Source organism: Pinus tabuliformis, chromosome 5_2, assembly GCF_031772625.1.
Source record: "Pinus tabuliformis cultivar Carrire ecotype Pingquan chromosome 5_2, CPIR1, whole genome shotgun sequence".
Taxonomy (NCBI): domain Eukaryota; kingdom Viridiplantae; phylum Streptophyta; class Pinopsida; order Pinales; family Pinaceae; genus Pinus; species Pinus tabuliformis.
The window spans coordinates 836645499-836672805 of NC_142306.1; the positions used below are offsets into that span (position 1 = coordinate 836645499).

Sequence of the window (27307 nt, forward strand, 5' to 3'; positions counted from 1 at the left end):
AATTCGGCCACACATACCAGACACTCTTGGAGGGTCGGCATGTTGCAGATTTTCACCTCCAGGATGCCCTATTATGCCACCTCAGTCACCTTTGTGTTCCTTCAAGCGAGCGTGCCAAGATGATTGGGAAGCACACTACAGTCGGGCTGCTGGGCATTTCGGGGTCGAGAAAACAGTGGCAGTACTGCAAAATTATTTCTATTGGCCGAATCTTCGACAGGATGTTGGGAAGTACATCCGATCATGTACTGCCTGTGCCATTGCCAAACCGACCATTAAGAAGCACGGCCTCTATACCCCGTTTCCTACCCCTAGTCGACCTTGGGAATCCATCTCCATGGATTACATGTCAGGCCTTCCTTCCACTAAGCATGGAAATGACTGTGTTTTTGTGGTCGTCGACAGGTTCTCGAAGATGGCGATTATGGTGGCCTGCAAGAAGAATATCACAGCGGAAGCCACTGCTAAACTCTTCTTTGAATGAGTGTGGGTGCACTTTGGGATCCCACAGTCTATCATCTCAGATCGGGACAGTCGGTTTCTTAGCACATTTTAGTCCAGTCTCTGGTCAATGCTGGACACCAAACTCACGAAGTCCACAACCTTCCATCCTCAAACTGATGGCCAGACAGAGGTTGTCAATAGGATGATTGTGCACATTCTGTGCATGTATAACTCAAAGAATCCACGCACATGGGACGAGAGCCTCCCCTATGTTCAGCACAGCTACAACCGAGCTCTTCACAGCTCCACTGGCCATAGCCCTTTTCAGGTGGGTTTGGGATTCCAGCCACTATGCCCCATTGATGTGGCCATGCCACTTGCAGCTACTCACATGAATTCAGCACATGTCTAGTCCGAAACAGATAAGGCCACCAGCTTCATTGAGCGCATCCAACATATTTGCCAGCAGGTCCATGACATTCTTGAGAAATCAAATGCCAAGTACAAGCAGCGACATGATCAACATCGGGTGCCACACAAGTTTCAGGTGGGCAACAAAGTCTGGTTGCATTTGCAAAAGGAACGCCTTACTGGAGCCTATCAGAAATTGAGGCCACTCCGATATGGTCCTTACACCATTACTAAGGCTATGGGAGACAATGCATTTGAGCTCAGCATTCCCCCATTCCTTGGCCTGCACCCAGTGTTCAATGTGGACCGCCTTCGGCCATACTTTCCACCATTTCTAGACACATCCGACATTGCAGAACAACTCAAACCCACAGAATTAAATCCAGATTGCATGGAACAAGCTGCAACTGATCGGATCATGGACACACAGATCAAGAACACTCGCCAACAGAATATCCAACTGTATTGAGTTGTCAAAGCAGGCCAACTCCTTCAGTAGGGCAAGTGGCTCACCAGGGAACAAGTTCAGCAAAAGTTTCCTCATCTCATGGAGGAGCTCAACGCAATGGGGACCATTGCTTCCTAAGGGGGGAGGAATGATCTAGGTGGATATTGGTGGCCACCTGCCAAGTCCACCTGGACCCCCACCATTGTCTTTCTCAGCATTTTCAGTTTCCTTAATTGTAGCACAACCTACTATTTTTAGCAGTTTTTCGGGTCCTGAACTTCCGGAGCCGTTTTGAGGCCCTAAACGACGTTTTTTGGGGAATCCGGAGGCAACATGGGTCCATGTAATGGACTGATGTTGCCCGTTACAACAACAATAGTGCTCGGATAGATCTTTCTAACGAGCTATTGTATGCGTCAAACGAAGATCATATGCCAAAGTTACGACCCCGGGAAGTTGATGTACCAATTTAGCCCAAACGGGGCCCCACAGTTTGGCGTTTCATCTCCTAGGGTTAGGTTTTGGAATGTTAAGGGTTTTCCATTGTTTCTCAACAATAAATAGGCCTTCGAGCCTCATTGTAACACAGTTTAGAGGCATGTAGCCATCACATCTCTTCTCAGAGATAAGCTACCATCGCCCTAGCTGGTTTATTTCCATTTCTGGTTGTAAGCATATTTCAGTATTTTCCATTAATGAAATGAAGTATTATTTCCGCTGCATCTTTGTGCATATGGTTATCTCTGTAATTTGTTGCGTTCCTGTTTAAATCCGGATCAGATCAGGCATTAGGAATTTAATTCAGTACTAGTATTTTTCTGTAGAAAAACTAATTTTTGAAACCTGGTGATAGCAGGATATTCACAAAGGAGTTCAAGTTTGAGTTTTCTAATATTTTAGTATTTAGCTGGTTTTAAATTCAGTCCTTTTTTAAAACCCCCCTGCATAAATAAAAACAAATCAAGCGATTAGTATGCTCTCTTCCTGCGCTTCGTGCGATCAGGAAGATCAGAAAATCCATTGATTTAGTTCAAATAAAATACTCTTGCTGGAAAATTGATCCCTGATATGACAATAAAAATTTTGTGAATGAACCAAAAGAAAAAAAAATCATCTTAAAAAGTTTAAATAAAATTTAGTTTTAATTTTGGTTTAAATAAAAAAATTTCCCACATAATAATAATATATATCATATATATATTATTATTAAAAAAAAAAAAAAAAAAACTTTTTCAAAACTAGCCATTTAGAGATAGGTTCAATTTCATTTTTTTCTTCTGTTCTTCTTAGCTTCTCGCTGAGAGGGCTTCACAAAACCGTCCTCTGCACATCCCGCTAAAACCCTGTTGTTACGGGCCTTTAGCTTCTTGGATGCTTGAGAGTTGTTTTTCTCAAGCAAATACGAATTTTAAACTATAAAAATATATCTCGATAATTTTGCTTGAATAAATTTGGATTGTGGGCAAAATGATGTGTTTGAATAAAAACTTGATTTAAAATCACAACCCCAAAAGAGAATTCTCTCTCGTATCTGGAATGGAATTTTTAGGAGTAGCAATGAGGATTTTGAGAAGAGATTGCAACACCTTTCCAAAGAAGAAGCTTCTGTTCATGCTAGGACAAAGAGGCGATCTGAAACTTGGCGCAAGCTTGCTCGAGCTCTTATAATATACCCTGTCATCTGTGAGGTTGTTGCTATAGTGATTGCTATAATGTCAACAAAGACTCCGGATTTAACTTGGCAAATCTGCTCTTCTGTATTCAACATGCTCTGGTTATTTTCGCATGTGTGAGCGCAAGGACCAAAAGACTCTTGATAAATTGCGTGCTGAAAGAAAAGCTAAAATTGATGAACTTAAAGAGCGGACAAATTATTATCTGACTCAGCAGCTTATTCAGAGATATGACCTTGATCCTGCTGCAAAGGCAGCTGCTGCTAGTGTTTTAGCATCCAAATTAGGGGCAGAGTCAGGTTTGAATTTCACCATACAAGATGATGCAGGCATTATCCAAAACCAAGCAAAAAGCCATGATGTCAAAGTTGTACCATCTGCTGGGCTTAGAAACAGGAAACATTCCCATGAAAGGAGTGTTAGTGATGGTAGCATTTCGACTGAGCAATTGGTTGACGATCAAGATGGTTCTGCAGCATTGGTAAACCCTCAAGGTGGCACAAGGCAGCAGGGATATGTAGTTGAGCATCATCAAAGGGGTAGTGCGAGTGAAGGAGGTTGGATTTCTCGACTTGCAGCCATGCTTGTTGGTGAAGATCCATCGCAATGTTATGCCCTGATTTGTGGTAACTGTCACATGCACAATGGTTTGGCTAGGAAAGAAGATTTTCCATACGTAACATATTACTGCCCACACTGCCATGTGCTAAATGGTTCGCATCAAGCAGGATTTGGTGATATCGTAGCTGCGTCAGGAAGCTCCAGTTTAGGAACCGATAGAATTGAAGGCAAGGTTGGTGAAAATCAGGTCCCTAGCAGTGATGCAAAGAATATATCCAATTCTGAAGTCGTCAGCAAGTTGGCGAATGCCTCAGTTTCTGAGACTGCCAAAGAAACTGAGGGAACAGAGTCCAGAGAGCTGGCCAATTGAAGATAGCACTTTGCTGGATGTAAACTTGCTTGAGCACGAATATCTCAGTTCATATGTATAGAAAATTGAGCATTTATTAAAGCTTTGTCAGCAGTGCCGAGCAGCTAGATCTATCAGACAAAAGGGCCTCAAATTTATCAACATCAACATTGATGATTATCCTAGCAGGGAGGCGATCCGGCTTTGGAGACACAGCATCATTGGCAAGATATTGCGAGTGGTGGGACGGAGATTGCCCGCCATTTCTGGGCTGACGAGGAATACATCTCCATCATTATTGCTGGCGGTTGTGAGTTAGGATTCTCAGATTTGAATACGGTTTGTTGTTTTTTTTAATTATTTTTTTTTACAACTAAAAAAAATCTAAAAAAATCAACATAAATAATAAATTCAAAAAAATTGTTTTTAATTTGTTATTTAAATAAAAATAACGAATATTTTGTGTGTTGATAAAATAAAAAATAACTTTGCTTACGGATTGTGGATTTGTAATTAGTTTTTTTTACAACTAAAAAAAAATATAAAAAAATCAACATAAATAATAAATTAAAAACAATTGTTTTTAATTTGTTATTTAAATAAAAATAAAGAATATTTTGTGTGTTGATTAAAAAAAAAAAAGAAAATAAGTAAAAATTTCCTTTTTATTTATTTAATATTTTGGATAATAAAAAAAATCAAAACAACACAAAACAATTTTCTTGTGATTTTCTTATTTTTATTTATTTATTTATTTATTTTTTAACATGATCGGATACTTTTCTATTATAAAAAACTGCTAAAAGCAAGAGCTGTTACAGAGAGTGGAAAGAGAAGGAGTGAAGTCCAAAATGGGTACGCAGACCCTGACTTCTTGAGAATGAACTTGAAGTTGATAGACTGGAATAAGAAGCGGTTGTATTGCCTTACAAAAAGACCTGCGAGTAAGCAAAATTTACTAGACATTTGTGAGGTTACCAAAACTGGTTGACAGAGTCCTCAATCTGAGGTTCCTTCTTGATGCTTGCTTTGGTTGAAGCCTCTGCTTGCATGCTCTGAGTTACATTTTTGATATGAGAAATGGCTTCTTCCATGTGGTTACACTTTTCTTTTAAACTCTCGATCTCGACTCTTTGCTTTTCCAATTTTTTCCTCTTAGAACGGCTGTCAGCCTGAAAGTCTTCCTTAAGATCGTTGAAATCCTTGATAAACCTGGCAATCATGAAGCAGTGTTGTTTGCAGAGCGTGCAAGAATTGTTGCCGAGCACACGATCCAGTGGATTCTCAGTTGGATCTCTGCCATCCTGGTTCTCGTTCTGCATTCGATTTTCTGAGGTCTCCGCCATAGCTAAATAGACAGTCGAGGAGGAGAAGAGAGTCAGCGATAAATGAACTTGGAGATCACAGAGATTATACCTAAAACCTTTGGTGTGGAGGCGCGCTTCATTTCTGCTCAGGAGATAGCCTCGCTTGATGCAGAGCTTCCGTATCCGGGTGAGAGGAAAGAAAGAATACCTCATTGGAGATAAGAGCTGAAGACGACCGCTGATGCTGTTGAACTCCTGAGACTGGGAGCCCGATGCTGATTCTATCCTATACTGTCAAAGAGGAGGATAAAAACTGGAGCCGAACACTGCACCTCTACTATGCTTCGGGAAGGGCGAGAGAGTTCTGGGATGAAAGAGGAGAGTTGAAGGTTTATAGAGCAAGCAGATGAGTTGGGCGAGCAAGGGGTACTGAATGTAGTCATGAGTTTGGGCATGCTCTGTAGAATACAAAATGATCTTGGTGTAGTCAATATGGATTGCGAAAGGACATCTACCAGATTTCCCAGGGATGAAATCACGAGGTTCTTGGTGAAAACGGATCTCGATAGCGAGTCAGACTGCGTGCGGAGAGATGGATAAGACACAATTCTCGAGGGGACAGTTTGAAGTGAGATTGGCGAGATTGGAGCAGAAAAGGAATAGATATGAATAATGACTGAAGTGACTTGGATTCAGAAGGGTACTGCAGTTGATGTTCATAGGATTTGTCGGACAACAAAAGCTGCTAGGGGATTGTTTTGACATAGACACACTCATTCTCTCTAATTTGTCCACTCTGCCTGCTGACGGCCTTAGAAGCTAAAAAATCCGCTTCAGTGTTGTTGTCCCTTAATATATGCTTGAACGTCGTATCTCCAATGTTTCTGAGGTTGTCCTGAATCCTGAGCTTAATGTTGTTGAGGGCTGCTTTGTTAAAATCTTCTCCCGAGACCAAGGATGATATAATGATGGCTGAATCCCCCATGATGATTGCATTTCTGATTCCAAGCCTATTCAAGATAGAGGTGCCAAGAAGGAGGCTGTATGCTTCAGCTGCATTGTTAGAAAATCTCCCCAGACCCCATTCGTAGCTAACAAGAGTTTTTCCACTGTGATTTTTGATGATGCCCCCTGCTCCAGCTTTCCCTGGGTTATTCTTGGAGGCGCCATCGAAGTGCAGCGTAGGGCGCTTCTGATCTAATATCCACTGGTTGACTTCTTCCTTGGTTCCTCTGAGTTTCTAGTGGATCCTTTTCTTTTGTGCTTTTGATTGGGGATGTTGAATGTTGGTGTAATTGAGACTGAATTTATTGTACCAATCCATCTCTGCTTACTGCCAGCTTGACTGATCTGGGTGGGCGATGAGATTTGTGCTAATTGTTTCAGAGATGATGGCTATTGTTTTAGCTAGGATATTGGCTATGATGGGCTTTTTGTTGTTGAAGACGAAGTTATTCCTAGCTAACCAAATTTGCCAACAAAGATTGGCTGGAATGCATTTCCACATTCTGGTGATATTCTGCTTGCCTTTCTTGGGGAAGGGATAATTGTTCCCCCATTTTTTCTGAAGAGAGGAGATCTGATCAAAGCTTTCACTGATTGCCATGGGGCTTGTCACTTGTTTCCAGTAGCTTTGGGCAAAGGGGCAGAGGAGAAAATGTGTTGCATGGTTTCCTCCTCTGCTCGGCAGAAACAACAAATTGAAGGTCCCAAAATTCCTCTTTTTCTTAGGTTCTCAGCGGTGAGGGTCTTTCCTTTAAGGAGAGTCCAATTGAAATGTTTGATCTTTGGGAGACACTCTGTTTTCCAGACAGTTGAATAAAGATTCCATTTTTCTGTTTGAGCAGTGGCCTGTATAGCTTTGTACCCTTCTTTAACCGTGAAATTACCTCCACTGGGATCCCATATATACCTGTCTTCAACCCCTATATTGGTAGGCGCCGAGCCATATAGAGAAGACTTGAGATTGGACCAGAGACCTCTGAGTTCAATGGGAAGTTGGAGGTCCTTCCAGTCTTGCCAATTGTTATGATTCCAAGTTGATATGTCAAACAAGGTGGTTAGATTTCTTTCGCCCATCCAGATCTGCAGAGGACGGAGAGTTTGGAGAAGATTTCTCGGCTTAGAGCCCATAATTATGTCTGACCAAATATTGATGTTCTTGCCATTTCCAGGGAATTTAAATGTGTTTTCTCTGAATTGAGGGAGCACTTTTTTAATGAGTTTCCACACCGGGATGCAAGGTCTTTCGGCTATTGGATTAGAGAGAAGATTTGAATTCGGGCCACTGAGATATTTCCTTTTAAGACCTCCACCCACCACGATCCTTTGCCGTTTAGAATTCTCCAAATCATTTTGAAGCCCAAAGCTTGATTGGAAAAGCTCGGAATTTTGATGGAAAGCCCTCCCTTTTCATAAGGTAAGGTTACCTGATCCCATTTGACAAGACAAAATTTCTTGGTCTCCTGTTTTCCTCCCTTCCAGAGGAAACTTCGCAGAATAAGTTCCATGTGTTTATGAATGCTTGTCGGGGCCATGATGATCGCATATTGATAAATTGGGAGAGCAGAGAGGATGGCCTTAATAAGAATAGATCTGCCTGCCAAGTTCAGCCAAGACACTCCCCAAATCTGTAGGAGGCCTCTCATCTTTTCAATGTGTTTGACCCAAATATCAGCCTTGATTGTTTCTTTAGCTAGAGGCAATCCTAAATAGGTGAAAAAACTCCAATTCCTTTGCACTGGAATATCCAGGATCAAGGATATCCTTTGTTGAATTTGAAGAGGAACATTCCAGGTATGTATCTTGCATGTTCTGTTGTTCAGCTTTCCTCCTGAGACTACTAAGAACGCATCCAACACTTTCTTGAATCTTTTTGCCATTAAGATGGAAGCTCCCCCAATGAGAAGGGTGTCATCCACGAAGAGCGAGTGATTGATCTCTTTGATCCCCCTTTCAATACGAATTCTAGTGATCTCTTTTTTCCTGCGGAGGTTTTCTAGATGAATACTCAGAGTCTCAGCAATAATGATGAATAGGAAAGGGGAGAGAGGGCAACCTTGTCTCAGCCCTCTGGAGCTTCTGAATTATTTGCTGGGGCGACCATTGATCAAGGGGGCGGTCCAAGGATTGGAGATGCACCCATTAATAATGCTTATGAAGTTTTTGGATATTCCGAATCTTTTGAGAGCTTCTGTTAGAAAGGAATGGTCGACTCTATCAAAAGCATTTGCCATATCTAGTTTAATTATCATTCCTCTTTCCCCTCTATTTAGGCTACTATGGATAGCTTCTTGGATCAAGATGACATTGTCAGTGATTTGCCTGCTCGGAACAAAACCTCCTTGGTTCTCAGATATTAAGTGGGGAAGAAGTTTTTTGAGCCTGTTGGCTAGGATTTTTGTAATAATCTTGTAGGAAACATTGCACAGGGATATGGGGCGAAACCTTTCGAAGGAGCGAGGGTTCGCTTCCTTTGGAATAAGGGCTATGTGCGAAGACTTGGTATTTTCTCCCATATTATGATTTTTGAAGGCATTCTTTACCATCCGCACAAAGTCTTTTTTAATTGTTTCCCAGTGGTTTTGGTAGAAGGCGACCGTGAACCCATCCGGGCTCGGGGCCTTATCCTGCTACATGCTAAAGGTTGCTTCTCGGATTTCCTCTTCTGTGATGTCCTGATCCAGCTCTTTATTTTGAGAGTCTGATATTTTTCTCTCAACCGCACTAAGAAAGTCGCTGCTGTCCATTTGCTGAGGAGCAGAAGAAAGGAGAGATTTGAAATGATTGTAGGCTGCTTCTTTAATTTCTTCTTGGTCTCTAATCTCTTTTCCCTCAACCTCAATCTTGTCTATCTGGTTTCCAGCTCGCCTGAGCTTTATATTGTTGTGAAAAAAGGATGTGTTTTTATCTCCGGCTTTCAGCCAAAGACAACGGGATTTCTGCCTTTGGTCCTCTTCCTCTGCCCTGTTCTGGCGATAAATTTCCCTGTACATTTCTTTTTCATGATCTAAGTCTTCGCTTGTATATTGTGTGTTTTCTTTAGCCTTATTCCACTGCTCCATCTTCATGAGTAAATCTGATTTTTTTTTGTTTTCCAAGATCGCTGCTTCCTTTTCCCACTGTTTGATGACTGCTCTTAATAATTTTAGCTTTGTTTCCCATATGTAGTATAGCGAGCCGTTTACTTCCTTGGCCCACTGATTTTGGATGAGAGTGCGAAATTCATCTTGGAGATCCCATATTTTGTTGTACTTGAAGGGGAGAGGCCCCAGGTTCTGCCTTTGTCCAGATTTATAATCACAGGTTTGTGGTCGGAGGCCGATGCATGGATTAATTGGCTCTTAATAGACTGAAAACTTGCAGCGATTCCTTCCTGAAGTAAAAATCTGTCTAATCTCTCTTTGATGTTGAAAGAGCCGGTTCTTTTGTTGCTCCATGTATATTTTCCGTTGGATGTGGGAATGTCCATCAAATTGTGTGATTGTATTATAGATTCCAACATGTCTCTTGAGGGGTCTACGTGGTAGCTTCCTCCTAACTTTTCTTCCACGTTTCTTATTAAATTCATGTCTCCCCCAAGAATTATGTTCCTATTTTGCACAGATTGAAGATCTGAGGATATGGTTTCCCAGCAACGGCCTTTTTCCCTGTAATGATTTGGGGTGTATATGTTGTATATGTAGTATACTTCCTGAGATCCTTTGCTTTTTAAATCTGTTCTTACCCACCAGTTGCAAAATTGGGAATTGATGATTTCCCATTTGTTCTTGTTCCATATTGTTCCAATTCCTCCTGAGGCGCCTTCCAATCCTATTGATACCCCGGTGAAGTTTTTGAAGTTTTGGCTTTGGTATTGAAAGTCTTGTGCCGAAATTTTGGTCTCCTGGATGACGAGAATGTCAGGCTGCTCCTGTTTTAATAGATCCCTGATTGCTTTTAGTTTTAAGGGTGAGCCCATCCCCCTACAATTCCAAGAGACCAAGATCATTATTTACCATTTGTTGGGTGAGGACCACTGCTCTCCTTTGCTTTTTCTCCGCTTCCTTTCAGCTTGCCTAGGTATGAGTCCATAGGTTGTTGCGCTCCTGTTGCCATCTCTTTTGCAGCTGTTTCATCTCTGAGCTCTTTGTTTGACTTTCTGTCAGGTTTTCTTGGTGCATCTGTGGGTTGACTAGCTTCTTTCGATTTATTTCTGGTGAGGATTCTCTCTATGGTTGGAGGAGGGGAGGGGAGGGAGGTTATGCGGGTGGGCGAGGGAGTTGCTCGGGGGGAGGAGGGAGGAGAGGAAGGTTCTTCAACGGACAGGGATTCGAAGGGGTTGGAGGAGGAAGGGAAAGCTGAATTGGGAGGGGGGGGAGGAGGGGGAGGGAGAGATTCCGGAGGGGGTTTAGAGCTGGGTCCTTGGGAAGAGGAAGGATTTTTCTTTTTAACTGGTTCCCAAGAGCCTTCATGGTTTTCCTCATTGTCAATAGATTCATTTATTTTTGACTTACTACATCTATTTGCGAAATGACCATACTCGTGGCATACCTTGCATTTGAAGGGATGCTGCTCATAGTCCAGCTGCTGGATGTGCGTCCATTGGTCTACCTTGATCTTGATGGCTTCCGGCAGTCCTTTTCCTAGGTCTACCTCCACACAGATCCTCGTGCACGCATGCATGTTCTCCCTTGGCTCTGATCTATCAATGTATTTGCCCACTGCGTTCCCTATTTCCTTAACTGATTCATATCCCCAACAGTGGAGCGGAAAATGGGGGAGCCGGACCCAAACTGGGACTGGATTTGGAATGTCCATTTCCAGATCAAAGTCCGGAGTCCATCTATTCAAGTAAAGACCTCTTGAATCCATGAAATAGGGGCCGTTTTTGAATATGAGGTTCTTGTCTTCTTTCGTTTCGAAAAGAAATGTGTAATAGCCTCTTCCACAGAATCTGATGCCTATCTTCCCCTGTATCATTGCGCTCCAGTTGCGCTCTACCCATTTCTGAACTGATCTCGGAGAGGGCCAAAGACCAGTGAACTGGCCTACTAGCCCTCTTTCCGCAAGTATTATTGCTGACTTCCTTGGAAGAGAAGGGGGGAGATTTACCTCAGGAATTTCATCAAGTTTTTTAATGAACTTGGTCACTGTGGGACGAGGTCTGGGGTTAGTAGATTCAGCGAAGAGAGTTGCAAATATTTCCTCATTGTTCTCAGAGTCTGGAGAGGGAGGGGGGGGGGCGAGCCCGACCATTCCAGACGAGAATGGACAGCAGGAGGCAGCGAAAGGGGACCAGCACGGGGCTAGAGGTGGGGGATGGGCCCCAGAGGGGGCAGTGTGAAGCGGAACAGTCCAGAGGAGGGATCGGGGAGGGCAGCAGCCCTGCCAGGCAGGGCCTGGGGAGCAGGGACGGGCGCGCGGGAAGCAATTTCAAATCGCAAGAGCCGCCAATCGAGGATCCTTCATCACTGTATTACTTGGCGTGGTCATTGACATGAAATTCCGCCATATTCTTTAGCAAATTTACATTGCCCTCACCTGCCTATTTTTATTTTATTTTTAATAACAAAACAAAACAAATTAAAAAAAAAAAACCTTCATTTTAGTTATAGTTTATTTTTAGAATTTTTCTTTATTAGATTTTAATAAAAAAAAATTTGTTGATTTTACAACTTAAAAAATCTCAACTTAAATAATAAATTAAAAAAATTTATGTTTTTTAATTTGTTGTTTAAAAAAAAAATCTAAATAAATAAATAAAATCAACATAAAAAAAAAAATAAATTATGTTTATTACTTTTGATATTTTCTTTTTAAAATTTGTTGTTTAAAAAAAAATAACAAAAAATAAAAAATAAAAAATAAAAAATAAATAAAAAAATAACAAAAAAATAAAAAATAAAAGTTCACAAAATTCACACAGATTTGAAAATAAAAAATGGAATACTTGGAAACAAATTTCAAAAATCGATTTATCAAACATTGGAGGATTCTTGTTTCGATAGCTTCAAGTTGGCATTAACTCATCACATCTTTCTGTTAAATGCTTTTATGTGACATACTAATATGCAGAACACAACAGATATTTCTAATGTCAATCTTTTTGCCAAGTACATTTCATGAGTTATCTGACACAAACAGGGAGTATTATTTTTCATGGTTGTTTTTAAGAATGGATTGAAATTGATATCATGAATTGAGTTACTTTTAACACTTTGATTTTTCTTAAATCTGTTTTATTTGATATGAAATGTTTGCGTAAGAATCATGAAGGAAATGCGCAATTCTTCTTGAACAAACTTATGTTTTCTTTCTGCCAAGTTTTTTTTACAGGTTACAGGATAATCAAGTGATCATTAAGGAGATTGCATTGTGACGACAATTAGTCTTCCAAAGACTACATTCATGAAAAATTCTGAAGACAACTCCCTCTCCACAACCACTACCTTGCACCTCCCTTTTTGAAAAAGATTTTGAATTCCACCAATTGTAAGCATGCCATTTCCATATCCATTTTTCACAGCAAGAGTTCTTATTCATACACCATGCATTTCCTTACATCCATTCCTTACAAGCTTATTGCCATTTTCCTTGTCATTCCCCTTCATTTCTGCCAATAAAACCCTCCTTGAGTCAAAGTCCTCGAGTCTAAGTATCATTGAAAAAACACCTAGAGGCTTACATGCCTTAATGGCAAGTACTCTTGCTAATGAACAATGGGAGTACATTAATATCCCTTGTTCATTGGATCTTGTAGGTGACTCGACCGCGACAAATTTATTCGTACCTACAAAGATGTGTTAGGCATCCTGACTCCCATTGGAATCAATGGTGGGAGTTCTTGTGTTCGCTAGAGGCATTCATTAACGGCCACTAAGTCAATAACTTCTTGCTATGTTCGACATCGACACATTTAATCACATAGTAAGATTTGTGCCATCGAGCATTGAAGACTTGATGACCCATATTTTGTAGCAGATGAAGCCAATTTCCTTTCATTGTTTTTCAGTTTGTCATCACTTGAGGACAAGTCAATAAATAAGGCTGGGGGGGAAATGTAACTTCTATATTTTGTATACCTTCCAAGCCTTATACATTTTCAGCCGCATTTAGCAGCAAATTTCGAACATTCAGCAGAAGATCCAACAATAGATTCAACAGCAGATGCAGCAACAATAAAAGATTCACTTTTTCGATTTCATCCACCATTTTCACAACCAAGTAAGGAAGACTATGAACAACAATTTTTGCAGCCACACGTTCACGACTCTCATCCATTTTTGGAAGGGTAAGTTAAGGTATGATATTCTCTAACTTTTAACCATTAAATTCCTTGAAAAGTTAGAATAATAATTTTTGGAAAAACTTCACTTCCTTTCCCCATTTCACATAACTGCCCAAGCCATCCGTTTAAGGGGGGGAATACATTTACATACATACTTTGTCACATTCATATATCACATTCTAAACCCCACTTACCTTCAAAATATCTTTACTATTACATGAGCATACAAATGGCTTTGTCAAAAGTATTTAAAAGTTAATTGGATGCCAACACAATCATGGTTGTTACACAAGAACCAACCATGATGCATTCCAACAAAAATACTCTGCAATAAAAATCACATTATCAATATGCAAAGGTCATACATTGAATGCAACAAACAAAATATGGTTGAAACACAAGAACCAACCAAGTTGTAGTTCATCAAAATAACGCTTTGGAAAAGTTAAGTAAATGATATCATGCAGAGTTTAAGCCAAAGCTCAAGTGCCAAAAAGTAATGTAATAGATTGCATGAGGACATGCAATACCTTCAGTTTGGGGGTATGTTGGGCTTCAAAATTGTCCTTATTCTCACTCCATTATTCACCAATATCTTCACATTTTACCTTCATGTCACCTCCATTCCACCTCCACATCATTACATTTACCTCATTATTTGGTTATAACTATGCTTTTCCAAAGCTTATTAATTCTTAACATTTTAAAGTGGATTTATGGTTAAACTTTAGAAAATAATATGTTTATACTTATACCTAACAATTAGAATGATTTTGTTGACATGTGTAGGTACAAAGGAAGCTTCCAGGGCATCTTCATGTGGCCTTGAATGATCAAATTCGAATTTGATAAGATAAGCCTCATGGAAAAGATCATGATCTCATGGAGAAGATCATGGACCTCATGGAGGAGATCATGGAGGATAGGGTTATGTGTCACCATTGGTTGAGAAATATGTGGGTCAAAGGAGAGATTAGTGGATCATCATTATGAGTTTGTTATCTCATCCCATTGTATAAATGGGAGTACCTCCTCCATTCCAAGGGGAGGACTCTTGGAGCATGTATCCAATTTATGATGGAATAGAATAAAGCTTTATTTTACATAAATTTCCATTTTATAGTTTTAGATATAAGTTGCCTTAATGTAGTATATGGAATAACTTGTCACTTTGTTCTTAAGAGAATTGAGCTCACTCTAAAAGGATGAGAGAAACATTTTATTTCATATTAGATCTTATTTCATTTCTTAGATGTTTGAGGATTTGTTTGTGATTGATGAATGAGTTTTAAATTAAAATATTATTAGCATATGAGAGGATATCCAAGGGTCTAAGTTAGGCTCTCTCTCTCCATTTGATTTGCATGATAATTGAAATTCATTCTTTTGCTTTTATGTTTCAAGTCATTTCATTTCTTATGCTTATGAATGAATCTTAGTTTAGTTTGGATTATTATATGAGGGAACAATCAAGGGACTAAGTTAGTCTTTCTCTCTATTTGAATCTGAAAAACAATTAAAGTTCATTCTCTTGTCTTTATTTCAAGTTTCTGGTTTTATGTAATCAATGATTTCTTTTCAATCTATGATACTGTAGGGAAGGAAAACCAGGACCTCCTTCATTAGGAGCCTCTTCCCTTGCATATTATATTGAATCATAAATCATTTAGTTAGACATAGAGTTGGTTGCCTGCTCCTGCATATATTTTGCTGGCATCATCACAAGCTTACGAGTTTCCTTGGTTGATAATTTAATGAAATCAATTTAAGCAATTAAATTGCCCAACAGGCATTCCTATGCTCAGCTTTATAAATTCATACTCATGTACATAAGATAAACAATTGTCTGTGTGGCAAATTGATGATTCTGGTAGAGCCATCATCCTTTGGTTTGGATGATTATCTGTGCAGCTGTGATGTACATTCGATGTCTTTATTTTCCTGAATATATCGCAGCCCGGATGGATGAAGCTAGATCCGAGGTCTTCAAACTCGTTCAATCTTCGCCCGAAGTACAAGTCGATCAATGTGAAAAGATGTTTTGGCATCAAACATGGAGAGACATTGCCTGATTACCAGCCAATGATGTACGATGTTAACAGGCGCGAGAGGGATCACCGATAATGATAATGACCCTCAAGGTACTGTAGAACAATTTACGTGGTGTGAATACATGAGTTGATGTCAAACACCACGCAAAATCTTTTGGTCAAAGGCCATTAATGTAAACCTGTCGCTGGAAATTAGAAACTTGCCATTGAGGCATGCAAGCTTCAAAGTACTGAAAGGGTTGTTCCTAAGTCAACTTCTTGGATAATGAGCTGACGTCGACAAGAAGTGACCCATCGTAGGATGGCCTTAATGAATCCCACATCTACGACACAAAACTGAGCAAATGATTTTGTGGAGGTGAAAACAATCTGATGATACACGATTCAGGGTGGCGGTCATGAAAAATGAAGCATGAAGGTATTGCAGCGGATGATACACAAGTTGGGTTGCTGAATTATCTTAGCGACTTCTCTTGAACATATCGGTGACACTGAAATGTATTGGTAGCGTTAACCCCAAAAATGGATGGTACGGTGGACCAATGGTGATATGACCGGTGAATAGAATAACCCAACCTGACTCAATCATGGTGATGGAGTAAAAGTGTCATGTTCAAGAGCGACCTGCTACCAATAAAGTTTCTTCAAGTTTTCTTCCCAATTTTCCCCAGTCATTTTTGACCAGTACCTCTTTATTTTTTTCAAGCTAGAGGAGGATAACATATGCTTGTTCTATAATCTGCCCTTCGGGCAAACCTGTCGCTATATTTTAACGAGCCTAGCGAGAGTGAGACTCGCTCTTGTCTGCATGGACAAGTTTGTCGCTATTTTTTTAACGAGTTTAACAACAAGGATAACTCGGTTCTTTTCAATTTTTGAGAGTTTGAAAAGAGACAGAAAGGAAACTCCAATATTCCTTTTTCGTAATATAATCCCTTCAGTCCGAAAAAGTATAAAACAATGCGAAAGGGATGACTTTTTGATAGTTTTAACGAGCCAAACAAGACAAGCGCTCGATCTTTTTGTGCAATGATCCCTTAGGTCCAAAAAGATTAAAATCTAGAGGAGCGATGGCACTTCCAATCACTTTAACGAGCTAGAGAGGCCAATTGCTCGACAATCTTTTCATATTTTACGAGTCAGATGAAACGAGCTTAAAGGAGACTCGTTTTTGGAGGAATGAGTGATGTTTTTGGATAGCAGCTGGTTCCAGATAAGGTTTGGAACTTTTCAATCATGACAGTGTAGAGAAAGTGGCTAATAGGATCACTTGTCGCAGTTGTTCCTCAAAAGGGGTAAACAATGAAATGGAGGCGTATGATCGGCTAAAAAAGAGTGGAGGTGATGGTAAGAACACGACCAAGGCTTAAAAGCTGATAATTATGCGATCACAATGGTTATTTAGCAAAGGCGGGTTCATTTTTTTATAAGCTTAAACTCTAGTGGAACATATGCTCATTGCTAGGTTTATTTTTTAACGAGCTTGAACTTCGCATAAAACTGCTCGTTGCTAGGTTTATTTTTTAACGAGCTTGAACTTTGCGTAAACCTGCTCGTGTTCCTTTTTATGTAAGCTAGGAACGATCAAAATATAAAGCTAAAAAGCTAAAAAAATGAGATTGGTCGTTTTTCTTGTATAAAAAGGTTTACATGCCCCCAGCATAAAAAAAAAGTCTTCAGTAACCATATGGAAATTTATCTCTACAGCTGGGTTTGTCCGAAAAATAGACAAGGGTGCATGCCCCCTAAGCTTTGTTACATTCACCAGACTACTCGCGGTAATTAGGTGGATGGAATGAAGGTTCCTTTACGAGATCAAGTGAAAGACTCGACCTGGAACTTTGCTCAGCCTTGTTTCATTTTTTAACGAGCTTGACACAATACAAGGAATTATGCTGAGATCCTTGGTTTCATTTTTTGATAAGGTTGACCCCAGTCAATGAACTATCCTCTAGCGACCTTTTATCACAACTCATAAGGGGTCATGAAGGAAAGATTTGGTTCCAATGCCCCCAATACATGATGTACAACATCACTGAGTTGATCGTCAGATGATGTAGGTATGGTAGGGCTTGGGGGCAATACCTCGCGATGATCCACACTATCAAAATGGTCAGAGTTCTTCTTAATATTTGATGATGTAGAAGATATCATATGATAGGTTTCCAATGTGGCCACTTCTGCCAGATTACTTGGAGGCGGGAGGGAAAAAGTACCCATTAAGAAAGGGTCTTTTAGGAGACCTACTCCGATATTTTGAAGCGATTGAGAGCTTCCATGGATCAATGGAATGCTTCCGGTAACTTGGGAACTATTGGGGAAAAAGGTTAGTTGGTCAACGATTGTAATTCCACCTTGGAAGGGAAATGCAATCTTTCTAAAATATGTTGACACAACGGCAACCATAGCATAAATCCAGGGCCTTCCTAGCAAGATATTGTAGTCAAGGTTTCCATCAATGACCTCAACTTCAATTTCTACTGTCTTGCCCCCTAGTTCAACTTGCAAGTTACTTAATATCCCATATGGCATGTATGTTCTTCCATTGAATGCTTTTAATGTTGTTGATGATTGTGACAAGGGTGGAGAGCCTAAAGTTTTCCAGTAACTCATTGACATAATACAAGTAGATGCCCCCCATCAATAATTGTTTGATGAATAGTTTTGTTGAGGGCTTTCACTTAGATGAGGAAATAGAGTTGGGCCGGTAACTAAGGTTCATATCCTTTATGATTAAAGGCCACTAGATTGGAATCCATTGGATCAATCCCATCTATCGCTGATAACAAAGCCTACTTTTGGGAGGGGCAATTCTGCAATACTTCGAGTGTCGACATAGCAGATGGCGATTGGGCCAGATCCTCCACTATATTATAATTCTGTGCTACTCGAGCATGAGGATTAAACATCAATTTATGTACTACTCCTTTAGGTGGTTTTATTGTTAATTTAGGAATGATTGGTGGAACAACTTCTGGTGAAGTTGTTGTCAAACTACCGGGTTGATCTGGAGCCTTACTGTTCGACAACTGTGGATTCCCATAATCTTTATTCCTTTTCGATATCAAAGCATCATTTTTGCTGTTTCGAGATGGATAGTGTAAGAACTTGGGATGGGGAAGCAAGATCGATAGCAACCAAGTTTGTTTCTGGGCTTGGAAACGGATTAGTCAACACTGTTGGGGTATTTGAAGTTTTTAAAAATTTCATAACCTTAGATTTATGTGGACAATCTTTCATAAAATGCTTGTCGTCGCATATGTAACATGGATAACATGGTTTCTTTTTCCTAGTAGGGTTTCCAAAAGATTTCTCAGGAGTCAAATCTTCCTGTTTCTTCTTTTTTTTTTTCTCTTTCTTCTTGCCCCCTGGTTTCTTCGGTTCTTTTGTCGGTCGACACAACATTAACCTCTGAGGCAAGAAGTTTTTCATTTTCCTTTTTACTGGAAACTGCAAGGGCTTTACCAGATGGGGCCTTTGCGGTTTTTGTGCTGGTAGTACCTATCACACCATCGTCGACATGAGAGTCTTTGTTTGATTTAGGAGGAGGATGAATGGAAAACTCTGGTTTAGGAGCATCAAGAATTTTGTCATAGAGCGTGCCAGACTGAGTATAGATCAAGTCTAGATATTGCGCACAAGCAATGACTTGCTCTTCAGTGACAACTCCCCCCTTAGCCACATATTCTGTAATAGAAGGTAACAATGACTTAATAAAACATTCAGCTAGCAGCTGATTAGGAACATAGGTTTTTACCATTCAACGATGAGGTCGCCACTCATGAATATGATCAGATATGTGAGTGGTTGTCGTCTGCTTAAAATTTGTAAGAAGCTCTGTTCCTTTTTCATACCTTATTGGTAACTGAAAATGGGTTAAAAAGGTGGTGGCAAGGGCGCTGAAGTTATCAAATGAAGCTCTAGGAAATTCTATATACCATTTGGCCACTAGACCAGTTAACGTTCGTTGAAAAAGGCAAAGCCTAATCAAATCATTGTTGAGAGTGTTGGATGAACACCAAAGATGAAAAGTCATCACATGATTCAACGGATCTTCACCAGGATTTCAATTGAATTTAGGAATATTTGACGGAATTTTATGAGGAATCTCAGACCACCAAGGGGTGTAAGCAATTGGATCATTTGTTAGTCGATTTAAATATGGTAATTTCAATGTTGTGACAAAGGGAAACTGTTGATTCTGGTTTGGCAAAGCATACCCAGGATAAGATGGGATCGCCTGAGTAGTGGGTCTTCGCATACCAGCATAATGTACTTGATGCTGATAACTTTGATAAGGTTGATGGGCATAACCATTATGATATGATGGATGGTAGCCGTTTTGAATATATGGTTGCCCATTACCCACAAATCTTTGTTTCTCAGGTCCTCGGTAAGCTTGTTAGAATTGGGGTTGTTGATATTGGACCAGCCATGGTTGTGAAGCCATTTGCTATTGCCCAATACCGGATGCTTGACCAAGATGAGGGGTGACAATACCCATTTGAGCCTGAGTCACTCCAGTTAAGGAGCCACTAGTCGGCGATTGTGGTTGAGTTGTTGAGACAAGAGGCTGTTGTATTACGACCTGAGAGACTTGAGGTTGACATACAATAGGCAACGCTTGTACTTGCGACACCGTTACAATAGCTGGTGTAGTGGGAATATTCGACACAGGTAGATTTGGTTGCATTGAATATACAACTCTTGGCTATTGAGGCAGTATTGGCACCCAACCACTGGATGCAATTCCATCTTGACCCAAATTTTGTTGTGAACTCTCATATGGTTGTTCTCCTAGAGGGAACAATGAAAAGGCATACTGCCCCCCATATGGCGGCAATCCAGTGTTCAAAGGAAAAATTGGTCCTTGTAGATTGGACTGCCCAAATTGATACTGTTGTGGAGGATCAATTTACTGAGACTCAACATAAGAAATTCTAGATATTACTCCGGACGAACAAACGGGAACAGACCACACTGTCGAAACAGTCCCTGGGTGGACTCCATCTAGCAGTTGAGAGCTAGTTGGGATAGATGATACACCGACGAACATAGTTGGAGTAGTGGTAGGGAGTTCTGCTACTACTGTATTGGATAACACAACCCTAGATGTCGATGGTTGTTCAGACATATTGAGTCTATCCAAAAGACTTCCTAGCGATTCTACAGGAACTTGTGATGAAGGTTGACTATCTTCCGAATTAGAAGGATATAGGTGGATCCCAGTTCCAAAATGTAATGGGGTACTAGATGGGAGATCCTCCACAATCTCTTCTATCACAATCAGTCCAGGTGGAAGAGGCAAACCGCCAGGTCCGTAAAATATTTTTGGTGCCGAAGAAGGTGCACACTCTCTAGCGACAGATGTTGGAGGGTTAGCACTTTCCGAATCAGTTCCAGATGGAATTGGTTCAAGAATAGATGTGTTTACTGTTACAGTATGATCAGTTCTAGTGTCCTCTTGTAACTGTGGAACTTCTTCTGTAGAGGCAGGGATACCAGAAATAGTTGGAGTAACTAGAGTTTTTGAGGACGTTGAAACACAAGTTTCAAACAAACTAGGAGACTTTGATCCAGTTAAACGAGATCATTTGGCTTGGAATGATTTCGTTTTTGGAGTGAAAGATGGTTGATTCGTTAGTCTCCGTAAACGACAGGGTTTTGATTGACTTTCTTCCAAGATTGCGAAGTACTTGATCAAATCAAAATAAAAAGGGTAAAATGTTATTCCGAATTAAATGAATTTTATGACACTTTGACACAACTTGATTTTTCAATTTTTAAGAGTCGAGAAAAAGCTAAAGATGACTCTAGTTGCCTTCAATTTTTAATGAGCCTGAAGTGACAAGTGCTCAGATGGACCTTTTCCTTTAAGGAGTCTGAAAAGGAATGAAAGAAACTACTCTGGAAATCTAGACAAAGGGATTACCAAACCAATCGCAAAACTGAAAAATACTTTTTACGGTATGGCAGTCAATCTTCCCGAATGCTGTGTTCAGTGCATTGCGATCAATAGGGCGGCAGACACAGCTTCCTAAGGATAAAGGATGTAGCCTATTGTGGTCTCCCAATATATACTCGACGGTACGTGGGAGCACAAGTCTGTACTGGCACTTGTCGTCTCAAAGAGGAGGAATCACCCAACCTAGAATGAAAGCAACAGTTACCAGGCTTTACGACGCCGGAATACGTATCTATCCTAGACTTCTAGACGTTGTGCGTTAGGTTCCAAAGCGTTTTTTGGTTCATTGAATTTAGTTTACAGCTGATCTTTCTTAAGAAGTTTGCCTTTAAGGTTCACCATGTGATGTAGATATGCAACTCCTAAATATGCAATCTAAGATGATAAACAGTTGTTTACTCTTCTTTTTGCAATGAAATTCCTAGCTACTAAGGAAAGAGAAGCGAAATTCTTTCAACATAGAGCAGAGAGCACACACTAGATGCATTGTCCTAAATCAAAATCAACAAGCAGTCTAAATGCAAATGCACATGCATGTATTTGTTTTCCACTTTCTTAATGTGTGAATGACAAAAAGAATGCTAAGTACAAATCTGAACTATCTTTTTCTTTCAAAGCGACAGTACTAACAATTTTCTCTTCAAAAGACGAAAGGAAGACAAGATGACACTTTCAAATTCAATTTGAAAACTGTTTTCGAAACGTGAAATACTATTAATTCAAATCAAATACAAGAGTAATAGTGTAATCGACCATCAAAAGAGTAGGATTCTTTTCATTGACTAAAAACAACACTTGCGACACTTTCAAATCAAAAAATGACAGTTCAATTAAGCTACTTTTTGTAAAGGAGAACTGTAAATGGCGGAAAATACATAAAAACATTCACAATTCTTTGTACAATGGAGGCTGAATAATGCAAATGAAGGGAGTTTCAACAGTGGTATACTGATCACAGATAGCAAAACTCGTGAATAAAGCTAAAGACAATGAAGAAAAAACCAAAATATGGAGGCAGAAACAGTCTTATCTGATCATTGCACCTGTAACACAGGGAAATAGGGATGCATCCCACCTACTACACACGGGAGGTGTGATGCATCCAGAATGTCAAAAGGAGACAGTGTGATGATCCAGGGACGAGACTTTCACTTGGTCTTTGGTCACAGTTTGTAGCTTAGTTCAGGGATTTAGGCTGAGCTAATGATAGGCAGTAAATACAAAGTATAGGGGCTGATCTAATGAGGTTATTTGAGCTACCACCAGGGCACTTAGGATGTTTGCAAGTCAGTTGTTCAGTTCATAAACAAACTCAGAGATTGACCGAAGCAGCGTTGATCTACTTTGCACTTGCATATCAAATGCAGTTCAAAGGCTAGCTGGCTTAACTTGAGGCTCCGTCTGTAGTTTATGAAGTAAACAAATAGAGACGAGCAATCAAACTATTCTCTCCCCAGTGGAGTCGCCATTTTTTTATTGGGAAAACTAGTGTCTATTCAGAGCTGCTAGTCCCACTAAGATAGGTAGCTATCTTAGAAACAAATAGATTAAAGTTACTTGTGTTTTCCTTTATGAGAGATAGATGAGAAAGAAGCAGAGAGTACCAACCTCAGTCTTTCGCTTGGCTCCTTGCTTGTTTCCTTTCCCCTTTGACAGAACTTCGCCATTCCTTCCTTACTTGTCCTACTTCAAAGGGCACCTGTAGAGTCAAAGCAACATAATAACATCAAAGCATAGAGATCTATAACCATAAACAATATAGGATCAGATGTATATTAACCATACAAATGCATATATCAACACAAGATTCAGAGATATAAAAGAATATGGAGGAAAACTCGAATAGATTTATTAATAGAAGTAGTAGAAGAGAGGATTACAACCCGTTGGTCTAACCTAATGCCATCCTCCCAGCATGAAAGCCCTCTTCACCTCATACGAAACAAGATCACCCAACAATGTCTTCAAAGAGAAACCAACAACACTTCCTTGCAAACTACAAAATTCCAGCCTTCGGATCTCTTGGATGAGGGATCCATATATAGATGTTTTCAGGAGAGTGAGTCAGCTTTTGGGATTTTGATTAGTGTCATCTCTCTGATAGTTCCTAGTTCCACTTGGAGATTTCATGATCTCTTACTCATCCCTTGGCGAATTTAGAGAAGCAAGTGTCAAATGAACAACTTCTAGAAGATTCTCAGGGTCTCCACCTAGCAAACTGCTTCTGCCATTTGTTTGCTCTCGCTCATCACACCCTACAGAAGGGCTTTCCAGTATGCATCACAATTTTTTCATGTGGCAGGTGAGATGCATTGCACCCTTAGCACTAAGCAATCTGTATGGTCCAGTTTTGACTAGTTCTGAGTAGCTTTTTAGGGAGAACTTCTGGGAGATGATATAATCAACTGACCTTACTCCTTTAAGGTATGAAACAACACTTTTAGGGACTTAGAAGCCCTTGGTTTATGGACATGTATGATTGGGGTTGTAGTGCCCAAATATGTCTATAACATGGGGCACAAGCAAACCTCACCGGTGTCAGGTCAGATCCACGATCTACTTCAGAGCTGGTACAGATCTACTGCATCCCTGAGAGTGGACTAGTTAGCAGCAGAGTCCTGATAGAGGGGATTCGCTCTCGGTCTATGAGGGCTGTTTTATGGTTTATTGTGCAATTGGCGGGGTCAAAAAGTCCCCACGTAGTGACAAAGGCCCAACTATTTCTTGCCATTGACTGTGTCCAGCCCCAGATGTTCAACTGGTGTGAAGCAGTGCTTTGCCAGTTGAAGGTAGAATTGACAACATGCAAGACCCGTACCCAACACAGTTTTGGGTACAGTACTATCATAGTCTCATTTTTCCTTGAGAGGGTACCTGTCATGCGCCCACATGTGAGCTTAGGTCCCTTTGATCCAAGGGAGCCAAGGCAGGGTTGCTGGTCATCACTTGATCCTTGCACATGAGGAGGACCACTTTGGTACTTCTTTGACAAAGGCTTCTTCCAGTGGCTTCGCAGCCAGATCGTGATTATTGATGATTATGCCTATGAAGGCATGGACTTTACTGGCGACCCAGACTTGATGCTACCGCCTGGGACCAACTGGGGTCCTCAAGGTGAGAATAATTTTGATAGTACTTAAGTATTTTTGTACTTTTGAATGTATATGTAATGTTTTTTAACAATGAGATAATAACTGACATGAATCTTTTATGCTTAACACAGATGTGGCACCAGTACGTCTTGCAGGCGAACCTTGTTATGTGCGATGAGGTGGCCAACTACATGTTGGAGGGGGTGATGCCAACAGTCTCCATGAGGTTCTGAGGAACCTAGAGGGTTTGACTATGGGTGTCCCTCACCTTCCTATGAGGGAGATTCCCACTCATATGCAGCGACACACCGTTGGTGTACCTAAGTGGTTTCTGGTTCCTCTTCGGAGGGTAGCTAGATCAGTTTTAGCTTTTATGGAGCAATAGGCTCATTTTAGAAGGTGTTCTAGCGTAGCCATATGAGTGTTAGCTGGGCTTTGAGCCATTTCTTACTTAAATCATCCAAGTTTTGGAATATTTTGATGTAAAAAACTAGATTTTGATCTATATATATACATATATTTTTGGTATTTTGGTGGTGTAAATGTGTTTTAAAATGTTTTTTATGACAATTTTTTAACTTTAGTAAATGTTTTACTTCTCATGCATGCTGCTATAACAAATGAGACAATTCCCAATCTAATACATAGTTAGCTAATGAATCATCCACTGTATTTAATTCACGAGGAACATGTTCATATGTGAGTATTTTGAATCGATGCTCCAAGAGGCGTACCCTTAGATAGTTACGTAACAAGGTTGGATTACGGACATGATAATGGTTTTTCAATTGCATAACGACTAGCTAAGAGTCTAACCTGACCACCAGATTGGAGATGCCGCTTGATGACACCTTTGTGAGAAGTGAAACGACGGACATGTACTCGGAAATATTGTTGGTGGCGGTACCAAGAAAGACCCCCCCCCCGGAGCAAAATAGTTCCGACTCGGGTGTATAGATGACTCAAGCAGCTGCTGCAATGTGTTGTGTGTGATGACTGGCACCATCCGCGTATCCTACATATGCTAAGGGTGATGACGACATCTGCATTGCGAGAAGAATGCATGATACAAGTACTCCACTAAATAACAAAACAATCCAATCACATAAAAAAGGTAAGAAAAACTTATGAATACGTAAAATTACAAAGCACATGCCCAAGATGACACTAGGCACAATACTTTTTCAGACAGAACCCGTATGTGGGCTCCTTGAGTGGGATTTTGTCCCAGTCCTATAGTTCATATGCCCCCAAGGGGAGGACTTTCGTTATGACATAGGGACCTAGCCAAATGGGTCGAAGCATGCATGCCTCCAAGAGATTATCTTTTGGATGATATAGCGATACGAAATCGCACTCTTGGAAAGAACAAAACCTAACCTCTTTTGCAAATTGGGTTTGTACCCATTCCTTGTGAGCTGCGAGGGCCAAATCGGCATCTTGACAAGTTTTATGCAGTTGTTTGAGGTATAGTAGGTGCTCTTCTTTGGCTGTGGGGCCGGGTATGGGTTCAACGACTATTTTGAGGGAAGGAATTGGCCACCCATTCCGTTTTGCTTCGTCGTAAAGTTGGATCTCATGCGCAACAAACGACGGATTAAGGTCGGGCATTTCCTCGTGAGACCAAACAAATTCATCGTGGAATTCCTCATGGAGGCAGGTGGAGCTTGCAATTTCCTCGAGACTGCAATCTGCTCACATCTCGATGTCTTCCACGATGTCTGTCGTGACAGAGATATCTATGGGTATTGACTTGGAAGTGTCGTCCATATTTTCTTCCTCTGGGGACTATACATTTAGTTCCCGGTTGCCCAGACTCCTCTCAGATCTTCTCTTTCTTCTATGAGCTTCCCGTTTCTTCAAATCCTTTTCTGATCCACCATCTACCTTGTTGCATCCTGCAAAGTTGTATTCTCATCAGAAACTGATCCCAAAAGCCCTCTTTTTGAGCTATTTCCCTCACTAACGCAGGTTGTTGGTCTACACATAGTTTTATAAAGCTCTTTGACTGTGCACAGGGAGCATTAGTGGCCAAACTAAAGCTCTGGTTACACATAGACAGAGCGTTAGTGACCCATTTCCATTTTTTTCAAGAGATTTTGTGGACCAAAAGGTGGGGAAACTTGTCTCAGGGGCTAAAGTAAGATATGCAACAGTATCATGCTAACAAATTTGGTGTCTTAAAATTTATTTTTTAAGAAAATGTTTTAGTTTTTCTCTCATAAAAGTCATTTTTGTTGAAAGAAAAGCTGATAAACTGTATATCTCCTTCTGTTGAAATAGTTGTAGGCTGCTTTGTTTTGGTTCAATAATTGTTAGGGAATATTGAGAAAAGAAATTTTTAGTTATGAAAAGTGTTGAAAGACTTTAGATGGACTGACAAATCCATGAATATGTGAAATGATACATGTGTAGAATAAGACTTGTTTGCATAAGAAATTGAAATTTGTTTTCAAAGCATTGTTCTGCATGGTTTATTGAGTCGAGAGTCTCATCATATTCATACATCACACCCCCATCGAAGACAAATAAGAAAGTACACTAAAATTTACACTAAAATCAACCAGTTAACTCTTTTTGAGCAAACCAACATTAGATAGTTAGGACCTTGGGATAAGAGTGTGAGTCAACTGCCCAAGGTTGAAATCAAACTAGTGTCATTAACGAGTGAAAAATCCTTCTGCACTCATATTACTAGGACCACTCCACTAACAACGGAGTGAAATACGAGACAACA

At 40.2% G+C, this 27307-nt stretch overlaps 1 pseudogene; it reads left to right on the forward strand.

Annotated features, from left to right (window-relative positions):
* Positions 1-2787: 2787 nt before the first annotated feature.
* LOC149161931 (uncharacterized protein At2g24330 pseudogene) lies at positions 2788-3979 on the forward strand (annotated as a pseudogene).
* Positions 3980-27307: the final 23328 nt, after the last annotated feature.